The sequence below is a fragment of the Megascapheus bottae genome, chromosome X (assembly GCF_031878675.1).
Source record: "Megascapheus bottae isolate mThoBot1 chromosome X, mThoBot2.hap1, whole genome shotgun sequence".
NCBI lineage: Eukaryota > Metazoa > Chordata > Mammalia > Rodentia > Geomyidae > Megascapheus > Megascapheus bottae.
Window position 1 is genome coordinate 21,274,912 of NC_143547.1, and position 16,067 is coordinate 21,290,978.

General features: G+C 38.7%; 1 pseudogene; it reads right to left on the reverse strand.

Moving 5' to 3' along the window:
• Positions 1 to 1,047: 1,047 nt before the first annotated feature.
• Positions 1,048 to 11,508, reverse strand: LOC150040578 (uncharacterized; annotated as a pseudogene).
• Between the last annotated feature and the right edge of the window lie 4,559 nt (positions 11,509 to 16,067).

The following is a 16,067-nucleotide window of genomic DNA, read 5'->3' on the forward strand; positions in this document are numbered from 1 at the left end:
TCAAAGTACTAAATAAAACAAGCAATAAAAAGGGGAGTGGGGCCTGCTAATTTTTGAATATGCTCTCTTTTGGTGCTCTAATTCTGTGCGTTATTAATATTTAGATGCAAGCATGGAAATTGGTCTTCGCAGATGCTGAAGTTTTCCAGAAAACACTCGAACCAAAAAATGTATCAAAACAATATTCCATTTGTTAATGGGCATGTGTGAATAAGCAGTGCAGAAAATAGGCTTATATTAGAAAATTGTTAAGTATTTAGTAACATCAAGTGTGGTTATATAAATGGACACTGTCAATGTTCATAACTTGGGTTCTTGGTCAAAATATTGCGTGGGAAACATTAAAATTGAGCTAAATTGTCTTATATAATAAAGGTTGAAGGAATGGGGAAGGTTTAAAAAAGAAAGAGAAACTGGTCTTAAATGAACATGTCAATTATTTGTCTCTTAAGGTCAAAATCTTTCTTTTTGTTAATCTGCTAAGACTACATATCTGCTGCATTGTTATTTTGGACAAGTACATGAGAATAGATTCCCTTAAATTGCAAGTCAGTAGAGGTTTCTTTACAGTTAACTTTAGCAAAATTCATATAAAATAGTAATTGACAATGATCTTTACTTGTTAACTTACAATGAAGCACCTTCAAAAGTGCATTTTGTTGAAGTTTCTGTACTAAAATGTAGAAAAACTGAACTACACAAATATTGAAAACTTAAAAATTCCTGAATTTTTTATTCCTGGTACCACAATTTATAGGGCAATATACCTGATGTCATGAAAAGAAAAAGAAAAAAACAAAGCTACAACAGATAAAAGACCTCAGGAATGTATATCTAATTAACATTACATTGCATTAATCTATAGCTGCACTTTTTTGCAAACTATGGTTTCCTGTTTAAGCTGCAGTAACTTTTCTGCCTATGGATCATTGTTCCTTCTGTGACAGACTTTTACAGTTTCTCTATTACATTTGGGACAACTGCCTTAAAGTAACCTGAAGCTTTCCTGACAACTCTTCGCTCTCTCTCCAGCTAAGAACGGTAGCCCTTTTTCTGTTGTTTTTAAAACCTTCTGCTACCATATCCACCACTTCTACCACCAGATCCATAACCACCATCACATGGGCTACTAGGGCTTCTTCCACCAAAACCACCCCCCCTTCATGAGTCCATAATTGGATTGCTGTTGTCCACTGGAATTTCCAAAATCATTATAGTTTCCACCACCACCATAGTTACCACCACCAAAATTTCCTCCTTCATTGTAACCATCATATCCTTCTCCTCCACCATATCCACCACTTTGGTTTCCATAACCCGGTCCACCTCCACCATAGCCTTCTCTACTACTAAAAAATCAGGACCACCAGCACAGTTACCACCATCACCTCCAAATCCATCGCATTCCCCATCACCTCCTCCGTAGCTTCCTCTGCTGCCACCACCTCCACCACCATAGCCTCCTCTTCCATCAAAATTTCCACCACATCTAAAATTACCTCCTCCACCTCCAAAGTTTCCTTCACTACCCATAAAGTTGCCAGATCCACCTCCACCACCTCTTTGTGATCCAGCAGACTGCATCTCTTGTTTAGAAAGAGCCTTTTTCACTGCACAATTATGCCTATTAATAGTGTAGTATTTCTGAACAACATTTTTTTGCCAGTCCAGGGCTTGAACTCAGGGCCTGAGCACTGTCCTTGGACTTTCTCAAGGCTAGAGCTCTACCCTTTGAGCCACAGCACCACTTCCAGCTTTTTTCTGTGTATGTGGTACTGAGGAATTGAACCTGGGTCTTTGTGCATGCTAGGCAAGCACTCTACCACTAGGCCAAACTCCTGGCCCCTGAACAACAATTTTATCACCATATCATGATCAGCAAAAATTAACAGAAGCAAATCCTCTCTTTTTTCCACTCTGCCTGTCTTCTGTAACTTCTGTGGTTTCAATCTTGCCATATTTTTCTAAGTAGTCTCTCAAATTATATTCTTCTGTACTTCTTTAACACCACCAACAAAAGTTTTCTTCACTGCTTGATAGGCTCCTGGCTTCACAGAATCCTCTCTAGAAACTGCTCTCTGGTTCTACAACATGCCCATCAACCTTGTGGGGTCTCGCATATGTGGCTGCAGCCACCTCTTCAACACAAGAGTAAGTCACAAAACCGAAGCCCCTGGGACCTTTTGTCTCAGAATCTCTCATCACGATACAATCTGTGAGTGTGCCCCATATCTCAAAATGTTCTCTTAAAAACTAATAACAACAGATACTGGAGGGGATGTGGCCAGGAGGGATCACTACTACACTGCTGGTGGGAGTGCAAACTCATTCAACCATTATGGAAAGCAGTATGGCAGTTCCTCAAAAGACTAAACATAGAGCTCCCCTATGACCCAGCAATTCCACTACTTGGTATTTACCCAACCGTCCAGAAACAAGGGCATACTAAAGCCACTAGCACAATGATGTTCATTGCAGCATTAGCATTATTTACCATAGCAAAGATATGGAATCAACCCAGATGTCCCTCAGTTGATGAGTGGATCAACAAGATGTGGTATTTATACACAATGGAATTCTATGCTGCTGTCAGAAAGAATGACATCTCCCCATTTGTAAGGAAATGGAAAGACTTAGAAAAAATCATATTAAGTGAAGTAAGCCAGACTCAAAGGAACACAGGCTCAATGGTTTCCCTCATTTGCCATAATCAGTAGAAACCTTGGACTCTTCTAGCAGAGATTTGCAATAGAGCAAAACCTAGATACATAAGGCCATACAGTATGACATTAAATGAAAGGACCTCTAGGATATAGAAACAAAAGCCATATAATGAGTGATTGTTGTCCTTAATGTACTATGTTATCTCTCATCTCTTTTGCTGTCCCTTGGTTATCTCATATTGTTACAGTATTTCCCTTTGTTATGTGATATATTGGATAAATGCATATTTGGTTATTTGAAATTGGATAGGAAAGGGAGGAAAACAAGATGAGGGTGGGGTGGGGGGAGGGAAATGGGGACCAAGACATGAGAAAGGGTATCAATGTATGTGAAGTAATGCACCTTCCATCTGGCGAATGTAATGTAACCCTTCTATTAATTACAATAAAAAATATATGGAGGAAAATGTTCTCTTAAATAGCATCTGTAGTTCTAAAGCTCAGACCACCAATAAACAGCTTCCACAGCTGCTCTGGTTCCTTTGGCTCATGGCCCTCCTCCCACCCCTCTTCCCCCGTCCCCCCACCCCCAGCAAAGGCTGCAACTGGGCTGCGGTTTTACCTCCATTTTGAGACCGGACTCACCTCTTCCAACTCGAGTTCAATATATACCAAACCAGTTTTTCTTGTGTATATCATTTCAAACTACATAGTCAAAGCTGCTTTCATTTCAACAATGCTTTCCTCATTAATTAATGCATTTATTTATGTATTGACTTTTTAATTTGTTGGTTAGGGGGCTTGAACTCAGAGCATGGTGCTGTCCCTCAGCTCTTTTACTCAAGTCTAGCTCTGTACCAGTTTGAGGCACAGCTCCATTTCCAGTTTTCTGGGGGCTCATTGGAGATAAGGGATTCTCCATCTTTCCAGCAGAGGCTGGCTTTGAAGCTCAGTTCTCTGATCGAAGCCTCCAGAGTAGCTAGGATTAGTGGGACCTATCATTGCCTGGCCTTTGTGATTTATGTCTGAGATTTTTTTCTGTGCCATTGTTTTGTTTTAGATTGTTTTTTCCAATGTTACCTACAGATTGGTGAACTTTTTCTGTTTGTTAAGCATAGCATATATAAACCTAGCAGCAGGACAATGGCTCCACAGTGTAGCAAGCAAGGCTCTTATTTTGTAGGTTTCTATCACCACTACTAAACCCATTCTGAGCCAGTACAGTTGCCATGACGACATTCTGCACAAGACCAGGTCTAGCTGGATCTTAGAACACCAATTTCATACTTACAAACCAGGCTGATAATCTGAGAGAATAACTAGTGATGTCACAAACATAGCTTTCCTTTCTTCCTACCCAGGCTCACGTTAGGACCCCATATCCCTTGTTCCGGTATCCGAGAAAAGAAATCCAAATAACAAAAACAAAAATATATTGAAAATAAGAATAACATCATGACTAATTTCAGGTTCCATTTAGAGGTCTTGCTTAAAAAAATCTTCCAAATCTTTACCTTTAAAGGTAACAAAAAATGACTGGGCATATGAAATCCAATTTTGGAACCCAGCAATTCAGCCTGTAATTGCATTTTGTTTGAGGATGGTTGCTCCTTTCCATGCTGATGAATGTGTGGGTGTATTTGTGAGCTCTCACTGCTAGTCAGCATCCGCTTTTCTTCATTCTGAGACAGTCATACTCTGCATATTCCTTTTCCAAATGGCAAGCTTCAACTCAAATCAGGCACTTAGTACTGAAGGCACAATTTGAGTCATAATTTGACAGTTTCGAAGCTCACAGGGAAGGGCAGGGGGCTGAAAATAATGGAATATATTTCCTTAATTGGTGTAAGTCTAAAAGGACAAGAAGAATTGAGATATCCTCAGTTTCATTTTCTTCTGATGATATTTTGCATCTGGTTCTTTCAGCTTTAATTTCTCAACTATTTCTGTTTTTATCAGCCTTTTCCTTTGTTTACATTTTAGGCCTATCTTGTACTAAGAAAAATTATGTCCACCTTTCCATAAACTAACTAAAATTATAATTCATGAAAAAATTCTAATAATCTATTTAGTATTTCCCCCTAAAATGTGGATGTTTTTTCTGCCACACTACTAAAACCTTTCACCGGCCAACTAACAATTCCATTACTTTTCTCCGTCTCTATCTTTTTTTGTCTCTCCATTATTTTTGCCATACCCAGGGCTTGAACTCAGGGCCTGGGCACTTTCCTTGGGCTTTCTCAAGGCTAGAACTCTACCACTTGAGCCACAGCACCACTTCTAGCTTTTTCTTTGTATGTGGTACTGAGGAATCGAACTTGGGTCTTCGTGTATGCTAGACAAGCACTTTACCACTAGGCCAAACTCCCGGGCCCTGTCTCTCCATTTTGTTTTGTTGGTCCTAGGACATGAACTCTGGGCCTGGGCACTGTCCCTGAGCTCTCCAGCTCAAGGCTAGTACCCTACCACTTGAGCCACAGCATTTCTTCCCATTTTCTGGTGATTATTTGGAGATAAGAGTCTCACTGACTTTTTAGTTCCACAGGCTGGTTTTGAACTACTATCCTCATATCTGAGCCTCCTGAGTAGTTAGGATTACAGGCATGAGCCACAGCTTCTCTCCATTTTTAAAAAGTTTATTTTTATTAGGATGTCTTCATTGTAGGGCAGGATTACTGTGGTAGTTCCATATATGCATAAAATATATAATGAACTTTGGTCAAGTTCATCCTCTGCATTACTCTCCCCTCCACCCTTCTTAAAGCCAATGGGTTTCATATTTATTTATTTAGTTAGTTAGTTATTTAAGTCGGTCGTGGAGCTTGAACTCTGGACCTGGGTACTGTTTCTAAGCTCTCTAACTCAAGGCTAGTGTGCTACACTTGAGCCACAGTACCACTTCCAGTTTTCTGGTGATTAATTTGGAGATAAGAGTCTCAGGGACTATTGGGCTTGGGCTGGCTTTGAACCACAGTCCTCACATCTCTGCCTACTGAGAAACTAGGATTACAGGCGTGAGCCACCTGACTTCCTTGTTTTATTTTCTACCATATTCACTGTCCTTCACCCTCTCCATTGATCTTCCTTCCTACTACTGGTACTAACCCACAAACAGAATTTGTTTTACATTCCTCTTATTCATTTTTTGCATATTAATTGTCTAAATAAAAAATAGGAACCATATACAAAGTACAAAGGTGTTGCACTGTGGTATTTCACACATATACATATTACATTTTTTTTGCCAGTCCTGGGCTTGAGCTCAGGGCCTGAGCTCTGTCCTTGGACTTTCTCAAGGCTAGAGCTCTACCACTTGAGCCTCAGCACCACTTCCGGCTTTTTTCTATGTATGTGGTACCAAGGAATTGAACCCAGTCTTCATGCATACTAGGCAAGCACTTTAACCACTAGGCCAAGCTCCCGGCCCTACATATTACATTTTAATGAAGTCAGCTCCCTCTATTGCTCTCTCTTTTTTTTCTTTGTGTCCATGAATCCTCTATTATTCAATAATTTTCTGTGAGTTTCCTTATGTCATCTTCATATGTAGGTACAATGTATTTCAGTAGTATGCATCCTCAATCATTCACTTTCCTTTACCCTCCCTCCCAAAGAGCCTATGTTTCTAATGCATGCATATTTATGTATATAGCTATGTATATGTATATTTTAAATTATATCAGAACTAAGGAACCTTTAGATTCTGTTTTAATTTTTTATTCTTTTTTTGTGATCCTACAGTTTGAATTCAAACTTGCCAGGCAAGCACTATACTACTTAAACCATGTCCTTAGCCCTTTTGCCTTTTAGTACATGGTCTCTCACTTTGCCAGGGCCACCTCAAACCACAGTCCTCCTATTTCTGCCTCACCTACTTCTGTGATTGTCGGAGTGCTTCATTATTTTATTCTTATTTACCTTCCCTCCACCACTTTTAATGTTCTTTTAGTTTCTAGGCCAGAATCCTTCCTAAACTCTTCTCTTAATAAGGCTGCCCTCAGGCTACTGGATCTTTGCCCACAAGTCAGAGAGATTAGTGCTGGGAGTTTCAATCTTCCCACTCCACCCAAAGGTGGCTATCAGCCAATAGCTGTGTGGGAGTATGAAAGATCAATGTCTGACCTAAAGATGATATAGCTTGGAGATCTCATTCAAAATTCTGAGTTCTCTTGGGGAATCAGGCTGGTTACTTATGGTGAGAGTTCTGCCAAGGTCCCATTCTTGTTCTACTTCCCTACTCTCTAACTTATCTGCCCATTTCTTAGTGTCTGCTGCTGGACTGATATGCCTGCCTTGTGCCAGATAGCATAGTAAATGATTATAGAAATAATTTCATTTTATTTAACCCCCACAAACATCCTGAGGTCTAAGTACCATTTTTACTCTCATTGAACAGATGATGAAAATGGAGTTTAAAGATGCTAAAATTTTTCAAAGCTATATAGCTACTAGGTGACAATGTTCATGAGCTACATTCTCAGCCCATGGTTTCCTGAGCTAGCATCTGGTTATGTTACTCTTTTTGGCCTTGAACTTGCTGTGTTATTCCAGACTAGACTTGAACTTGGGATCTTCTTACCTTTGCCACCCTGAGATTTGGGATAATAGGTATGTACTATAACTCCTGGATCATAAATACCATTTCTTCAACTAAGAAGTGACAGACTTGGGAACAATCTTACTAATTTTACTAGCATAATAATACATTAGAAATGAAAGGTAAATGGCTTTGGGCCATGGCCTAGTGATAGAGTGCTTGCCTAGTATGCATGAAGACCAGGGTTCAATTCCTTGGTACCACATACATAGAAAAGAGCTGGAAATTGTGCTGTGGCTCAAGGGGTAGAGCTGTAGACTTGAGGATTGCCCAAGGACAATGCTCAGGCCCTGATTCAAAGCCACAGGACTCGCAAAAAAAAAGAAAAAAAGGAAGAAAGAAAGAAAGAAAGAAAGAAAGAAAGAAAGAAAGAAATTAAGAAAGAAAGAAAGAAACAAAGAAAGAACTGAACGGTAGAGATGGAGATAGGAGCACATGAGCTTGGAAGACAGAAAGGTGTTAAAAATATTGTATTACATTTAAATTTTCTGATACATTGTCAATTGATGAAATCATTTCACTGAACACAAAATACAAGTTAATTATGTCAGCAGTACAATCTTTAACCTGGAGATCTTGGCCCCACAATTTTGAACTTCTCTGGCTCAGATATGCATTAGAGGTAGGAGAATGTTACTCCTACTTTCTAGATAGCATCCAGGAAGTTCAAATTTGCATTGTGATGCCTATTGTAGCTCATTGGCTTAGAGAGATCTTAGTAGGTGTTATATAACAGCAAAATATTTGGGTAACAGAAGTCTAAGGAATATTATGGTTAAGAACAAACACCAAACAAGTTTCTTGATTGTAGGAATTTTCTAGCATTTTATTTATTAGCAATCAGTGATTCTCATTCAAATACATATATTTGGATTATGCGTAATTTCAAAAACTGCAGATTTCTAATCCCCACTCAAAGTTAGAGAATAAAACTCACTGGCAAGGCCATGTATGATGGCTCACTCATGTAATCTACTAATCAGCTACTTGGAAAACTACACTTCAGCTACTACTAACCTAATTTTAGCTACTTGGGAAACTCAGAGAGATCAGATTATTGTGTTCAAAACCAGCAAAAAGTTAACAAGACCCCCCTCCCTATCTCAACAAATAAGTCCAGTATGGTAGTATAGCCCTGTCATCACAGCTTAGCTGATGGTTTAAGTTAAAAGGATCACAGTCTGAAGCTACTCTGGGCAAAACCCCAAAACCCGGAGATCATACCTGAAAAATAACTACTACAAAAAAAGGCCTGAGTTTGTAGCCCAGTCATAGAAAATGGTCTAAGTTCTTGGTCTCTAACAGACCAGTCTAGACTACAGAACAATATGGAGTCACTCACACTAAAATGTTCTACCTTATCAAACGGAAACTAAGTTATTATCTGACCTTTGCAGAAGTCAAAAGAATGAGATATAGCCAAATTTCCTTAACAGGCCAGTCCATATGACTATGAAATTCCCTGAGTTTAATGCTTACATCCTTTAATTCTTTTTTTGCCAGTCCTAGGCTTGAGCTCAGGGCTTGAGCACTGTCCTTGGAATTTCTCAAGGCTAGAGCTCTACCACTTGAGCATCAGCACCAATTCTGGCTTTTTTCTAATTATGTGGTACCAAGGAATCAAACCCAGGCCTTCGTGCATGCTAGGCAAGCACTCTACCACTAGGCCAAATTCCCGGCCCTACATCCTTTAATTCCTTAAAAAAAAAAGGGATCTGAAGTAATCTGATGTGATCCAATCAGCTTGCTTCTCTCTCTCTCCCTCCCTCCCTCCCTCCTCCCCTTCCTCCCTCCCTCCTTCTCTCTCTCTTTCCCTCTCTCCCTCTCTCCCTCTCTCTCTCCCTTTCTTTCTTTTTGCCAGCTCTGGCTTGAACTCAGAGCCTGAGCACTGTCCTTGGGCATTCAAGGCTACAGCTCTACCACTTAAGCCACATGGCACAATTTCCAGCTCTTTTCTATGTATGTGGTACCAAGGAATCGAACCTATATCTTCATGCATGTTAGGAAAGCACTCTACCACTAGGCAAAACTTCTGGCCCCATCAGTTATTTTTCTATTATTGTCTCCATAACTCTGTCTTAGCATGGAAGGTTTTTATTTCTGTTTTCTCTAGTCTCTCTGCCTATAAAAGGAGCTTTTAGTGATCAGAATGCTTATTCTGTTTTATGCAAGAAGTGTTACCCTAGTTTAGAATATAAATTAAAGGAGATCAAAATCTTTTAAGTAAATTAAAATTGTTATAATTTATTTTTGACATTGTATTTCTATTTATTCGTGTGTATTTGTGTGCAATTCATAAGTATGTTTTCTTTTTTCTCATTGAGGTTTTGAACATTTTAGAAATGTTTTACCTAGGTATTAGTATATTTCATTATTTGTCATACTTGAAATGGGTTCCTCAATTTTATTATATTTCTAATTATTATTATTTGTACATATGAAGTTTATTAATTTTAATCAGCTTTATTAAGGTAGAATTTACATAAACAATATTTTTGTTTTAACCACATAGCTTATATTTATATACCTTTGATAAAAGTACTACTCCCATTATTGATTTTTATATTTTGATTTTTGTTAGTTGTTAAATATTTACTTTTAAACACATGCTCTCAAATTATTACTAGATTTAGCTAATCATTAAAAGTTTATCATAGGTGGATTTGTTTTGTTTGTTTACTTGTCTCATACCATGATAAAAAGATTTTTCTAGTCAGTATTGTGACAAGAATAGAGTCAATGCCAAATACTTCCTGCTCCTGAAGAATTAAATTGTTATTACAAGCATATGGAAACATGATCCTCTTTGTAACAGGTGTCAGACTAAGTACAAGTTTACTGATGTAAGCAGCTAATAATAATTGGAATGTGAGCTGATTCAAGAATAGACATCTGGCTTATTAATATTTGCTTCAGAGAAATAGGCTCAAGTGTTTTTCTCTAGTCTCATCGAGTACATGACCCAGATAGTCAGAAAAAATAATACTGTAGCTGGACTCAGTGTTGAGGTTGTCATTACTCAGAAATTACTGGCTGGAAAAATGTTTACCTAACCCTGTTTTATTGATATTTAGGAAGCTATAGTGATTCGCAATGATCTTTGTTCCCCTGAAATGTGTAAAAGTTGAAAGGCAGCCATCTTACCTACCTGATAAACTAAAAAGCTGAAACTTTTCTTAGGATTAGGGGCTTTCCTGGTTGAGTGACTCCTACCTAAGGAAAAGGTACTGAGTGATACATGGGACAAAGGTTGTAAGAAAAGAGAGGTAGGGCATGGTGCTGGCTGGATAACAAAAAGAAAAAGAATTAGTTTTTCAAGAAGCTCTTAAATCTTATAGAAATCATAAATAATTACTTGATTGTGCTAGGGAATTGTCCATTGCTATCACAAAACACTTCAGATAATCATAACTTATAAAAGAAAAACATTTCTTTTGCTTTATTGTTTCAGAAGTTGCTTGGCCCCCAGCACTTTGAGTTACAGCTAGACAGAGCATAATGGCAAGAATTGATATTGCAGCAAAGTTTCTCATATCATGGCTGTCAAGAAAGAAAGAAAAAAGGTCCAGGAGTTTGACCAGGGTTTGATTCCTCGGTACCACATAAACAGAAAGAAAAGAAAAGAAAAGAAAAGAAAAGAAAAGAAAAGAAGGTCCTAATAAACCGTTCAAGGGCATTCTCCCAATGACTTCCTTCCTCCAACCAGGCCCCATCCCTGATGTTTCCATCAAATCCCAATAGCCCTATCAGCTGTGGAGCAAGCCTTTACTACATGAGCTTTTGGGGAACAGTTACGAACAAAACCATAACATTCCACACTGGATCCAAAAGGCTCATGGCCAACTCACAATGCAAAACACATCTAATCCATCTTCATGAGTCCTCCTAATCTGAACAGTTCTAGCATTACACAAGTCCAAGTCCAAAGTCTCATCAATAAACAAAAAAAAAAACCCCAAGGTTATGTACTTCCAAGATATAATGGCCCTGAGTAAAATATCTGTTATGAAAGGAAAAGAATAGGGACATTACACAGAAAGATGTGACTAAATCATGACTCAAACTCATCAGGGAAAACATTATATCCTGTAGCCTATGTCTGGCCTCAGGGGCATATAGCACCATGATGTAAGCCTCAAAGGGCTTGGGCAGCCTCCCTACTCCAGCCCTGTCAGTCATAACCCATATGGTCTGACTCCACTCATTGCCTGCAGTCTCCTTTAGCAGATGTCTCCAGTTTCCTATCATTTTCGATCTCTTGGGATTTCCAGTGCAGTTTCAGCTTCGTCCTTCCATCTTTTTACATCACTACCTTTTGGGTTGCATACAGGGATTTTGATTGCCACATACTGCCTGGCTTCCCAGGCTTTCCTTTGGAATCACAGTGGAAGCCTCCATAATTCTTCTATTGATGTGCTTGTAAAACTATCATTATGAGGATGACACCAAGCTCTGCCACCAACATGATGCCCTGGGCCCTCTGGTAATTCAGCTGCTTTGACCGTTGAGTGCCTTGCCAGTTGAACTCAAAGAAACAAAGCAGAGAGGTGGAAGCACTAATTTTCGAGGCATCCCTATATAAGCCAAGGGCTTTAAGTGTCTTTTCTGCATTATTCATTATAGTGAAGGTATGGAAACAGCCTAGATATCCCTCAATGGAGAAATAGATCAAGATGGGATTCTACTCATCCATTAGGAAGAATGCTATTACATTATCTTTTCTTTTTTTCTTGTTATTATAAACGTAATATACAGAGGGGTTATCATTACATAAATTAGGTAAAGAGTACATTTTCTTTCTGTACAATATCAGCCCTTCCCTCACTCTCTCCTTGCTGATGTAAGATTACATCTACTATCACCTGTCCCTGTGTTTGAAGGACCCTAATTTCCTTTCCAACTTCTCTTTTTGGTCTGTGTTCTCATCCTAAGCATACCAGGCATTCTGCTTTACCAAGTGACTCCACTCTGTCTAGAATACCCCTTTCTCTCTTGAGTAATAGGTAAACATTGATCACTTTCTAAGACAAAGTATTCTCCCATACCATGTTATAAATTCCACCCTGAGACACTTCTTTCTACTATACACTTTACCATGTTCATCAGAAGTTTACTTTTATTGTAATGCTAGGGATAGAGACTCACGTCTTAATGTTGGTTTGCTAAGCATATGCTCTACTATTCAGATACAACTCTAATTCCTAAGTTTTATTTTTCTATTTTTTTATGTCTTCCTATGGTGTGAGCTCAGTGTAAAAAGCACACTGAGTCCTATCTCTCTTCATTTGTAGCACCCAACTTAGTCCTTGGTATACTAAGTCACCATTGTCAGTCACCTTTTAAAATTCATAAATGAAGATAGTCAGATATTGCTGTCTCACACCTGTAATCCTAGCAACACGATGGGCTGAGACTGAGAAGATAAAGTTTGAGGTATAAGTCTGGATAATAAGAAAGGCCCTATCCTAAAAACAATAACCAATACACACACACACACACACACACACACACACACACACACACACACACACACACACACACACACCTAACCTGGAGGTGTGGCTCAGTGGTAGAGTGCCTGCCTATCAAACATGATGCCCTGAGTTCAATCCCCAGTACCACAAAATCTAACAAAATAAGTCAACAGAGTGTTCCAGTAAGAGGGTGTTAGATACTATAATACAATAGGACCCTGGAACTTCTCCTATAGATACTATAATCAGATTTTGGCTTTCAATGAATTATATGGGAAAAGAGAACAGGAAAGCAAACGTTTGGTCTAGGTTACTTAGAAAAGGGGGCAATCTTGAAACTGGGTATTTTCTAAAAAGCACAGTGACTTTGATTTTTGTCTGTGCTTAGAAAAAATTGCAAACTGAACCTCAGAGTAGATTTATCTGAGGTTGTTCATTAAAAAAAATTTTTTTTGCCAGTCCTGGGCCATGAAATCAGGGCCTGAGCACTATCCTTGGCCTTTCTTAAGGCTAGAGCTCTATCACTTGAGCCGCAGCACAACTTCTGGCTTTTTTCCATGTATGTGGTACCAAGGAATTAAACCCGGGTCCTCATGCATGTTAGGCAAGCACTCTACCACTAGGCTAAACTCCCGGCCCATGTGGGTCACGGGGCTTGAACTGGGCCTGGGCGCTGTCCCAAAGCTCTTCAGCTTAAGGCTACTGCCTTACCCTTGAGCCAAGTCCCACTTCCCATTTTCACGGGGTTAATTGGAGATAAGAGTCTCAGGTCTTTTTGTGCCTGGGCTGGCTGAACCTTGATCCTCACATCTCAGCCTCCTGAGTAGCTGGGATTACAGGCGAGAGCCACCACGCCCTGCTTTGAGGTTATGCATTTTGTGAAATACTTTATATCCCACAGAATGAAATGGCCTAGCTGTGAGCAGTTGACAAGCATGTGATAATATTAAGGTTGTGAATTTGAGATGTTTGAACATCAGGGGATGCCTATTTTCTGATAATAGGAAAAGTACCCAAAGAATGAGACTGTCTCTCATTTATGATATCCCTCAGAAGTACAGAAGGATTGCTAAATAAAAGTAAAGAGTAAAAAATAAATAAAAAGCAAACTGGATCATCAGTCTTGCTATGTGACCTTGCAGGCTGACAAGAGCCTTAAAGCTTGAAGTTCTGTATCACTCCAAACCACCTAACAACTGAAACAGATGTTTCATAAAGAAAGCTGATAGCACATATCCTTCTTAGAAGAGATAAAACACACATAATTTCTGAAAATTTAAAATAATCCAGTAATATATCACTTGTATGGAAATAAATACCAGGATTTCTTTTTCCTTACCTTATTATTCTGGCTATTTTATCTTTTAAAAATTTGTTGATATTCTTTGTATAGGATGAGGATTAGATAGCAAAACTGAAAGTGTATAATTTTATAATCAGGAAGAAAAGAATTTGGAATCTTGTTGTGGGGACTTTTCTACCTGGGCTAGCCTGGAACCTTGACCCTCCTGTTCTTAACTTCCCACTTAACTAGGATTATAGATGAGTCAATGGCACCTGGTTCAACAAATAATTTTTGAGTACTTGGTATAAGTTGTGTACTATGCTAGATACAGAAGTTACTAAGAAAAACTAAAAAAAAAATCCTTGTCTGAATTGTGCATGGTCCTAAAACAGAAACAATCACTAACTTGAAAACAAAAAGTCCATCACTTATTGACACAATTTCCACCCTTAATAATGAGCCCCGTACACATACACGTGAGGCTGCATGAGTAGCTGAGTTAGAGCAGGTCTGAACTATCTTGAGAGTTGTGCTTGGGAGGTATAACTTCTAATTACATATAATTTCAAATTTACAGAGAAAGCTGCAATAATAAGACAATAAGTCCCATTTTTATTCTTTGTGCAGATTCAATGAATTGGTTTTCTTAATCATTTGCAAATTGGAAACGTTTTGGTAACTATCCTTAAATATTTCCATGTGTATTTTCTTTTTTGTTCCTTTGTTTTTTGCCAGTCCTGGGGCTTAAATTCAGGGCCTGGGCACTGACCTTGCACTTTTCCCAAACTAGCACTCTATCACTTGAGTCACAGCACCACTTCTGGCTTTTTCTATATGGTACTGAGGAATCGAACTCAGGGCTTCCTGCATGTTAAGCAAGCATTCTATCAGTAGGCCATGCTCCTGGCCTCAATGTGTGTTTTCTAAGAGCAATAACAATTTCCTATTTAACTACTATGCCATTACCCAAATCAGGAAGAGTATAGTTGACACCAGTCTCTGGTCCTTGTACAAATTTCATAGTTTTGCAATGCTTCTTATGGGATTCCTTACCAACCCCACTTCATTTATAGTACTAGGATTTGAACTCAGGTCTTTAGCTTTCTACACAGATACTCTACCACTTTCTGTATCTTACTTGGCCCAGACACATGTGATTACTATCATCTACTTATTTTGTAGAATGTTTCTTACATGGTTAAGGTTGAAGGTGCTAATTTTTCACTAGAATAAGTGGTTATTAAGTCCCAGAGTAGCTATTTCTAACCATGTTCGAAACATGGAATACTTTGGACTGGCATTGTGCACTTTGTAGAGCATTTGAGATCTGTTTGAGTTGAGTTTTTCTGTTTCTTTTTATGAGTTTTAATTCAGTTATAACAGTTTCTAACTAGTGAGAGTAGCCTAGTGGTAGAGTCCTCACTTAACATGGCACAAAGCCCTGGTTTGATTCCCCAGTATCACATACTTAGAAAAAAGCCGGAAGTGGTGCTGTGGCTCAAGTGGTAGAGCACTAACATTGAGAAAAAAAGTGTCCAAGGTCAGTGCCTAGGCCATGATTTCAAGCTCCAGGACTGGAAAAAAAAGTTTCTAACATCCTAAGGTAAATAGCTGCTTTCCATACTCACATTAGTGAGTACTTCATTATTAGTGAAATAAATAAATTATTCATCAAAGTAGATAAACAACACAGATAAATAACCCAACATGACTGCAGTAAAGACAGGTCCCTTGTCTATTTGTATTCTTATTTCTTTTCATTTCTTTCACGTATTGTTTTTTGTTCTAAATTGTTGCATTTGTAACCTATATCTAGGGCTGTATTACTTTCCACACAGAGAAAGTTATCTACACAGAACTTCACAGAAGACCTAGTGACAGTGACTCTTCAGTCCTCTCTCAAGCTGATATATCCAAACCTCCCCCAAAGTGCTAGGAGAAGGGCATGTGGGAGAAAAAGAGTGGGTGGAAAGATTTCCAAGATTTGGCAACTATATGCGAAGAATACCAGCCAACAGTTAATTAGTTTCAGCTCTGAAATGACCCCT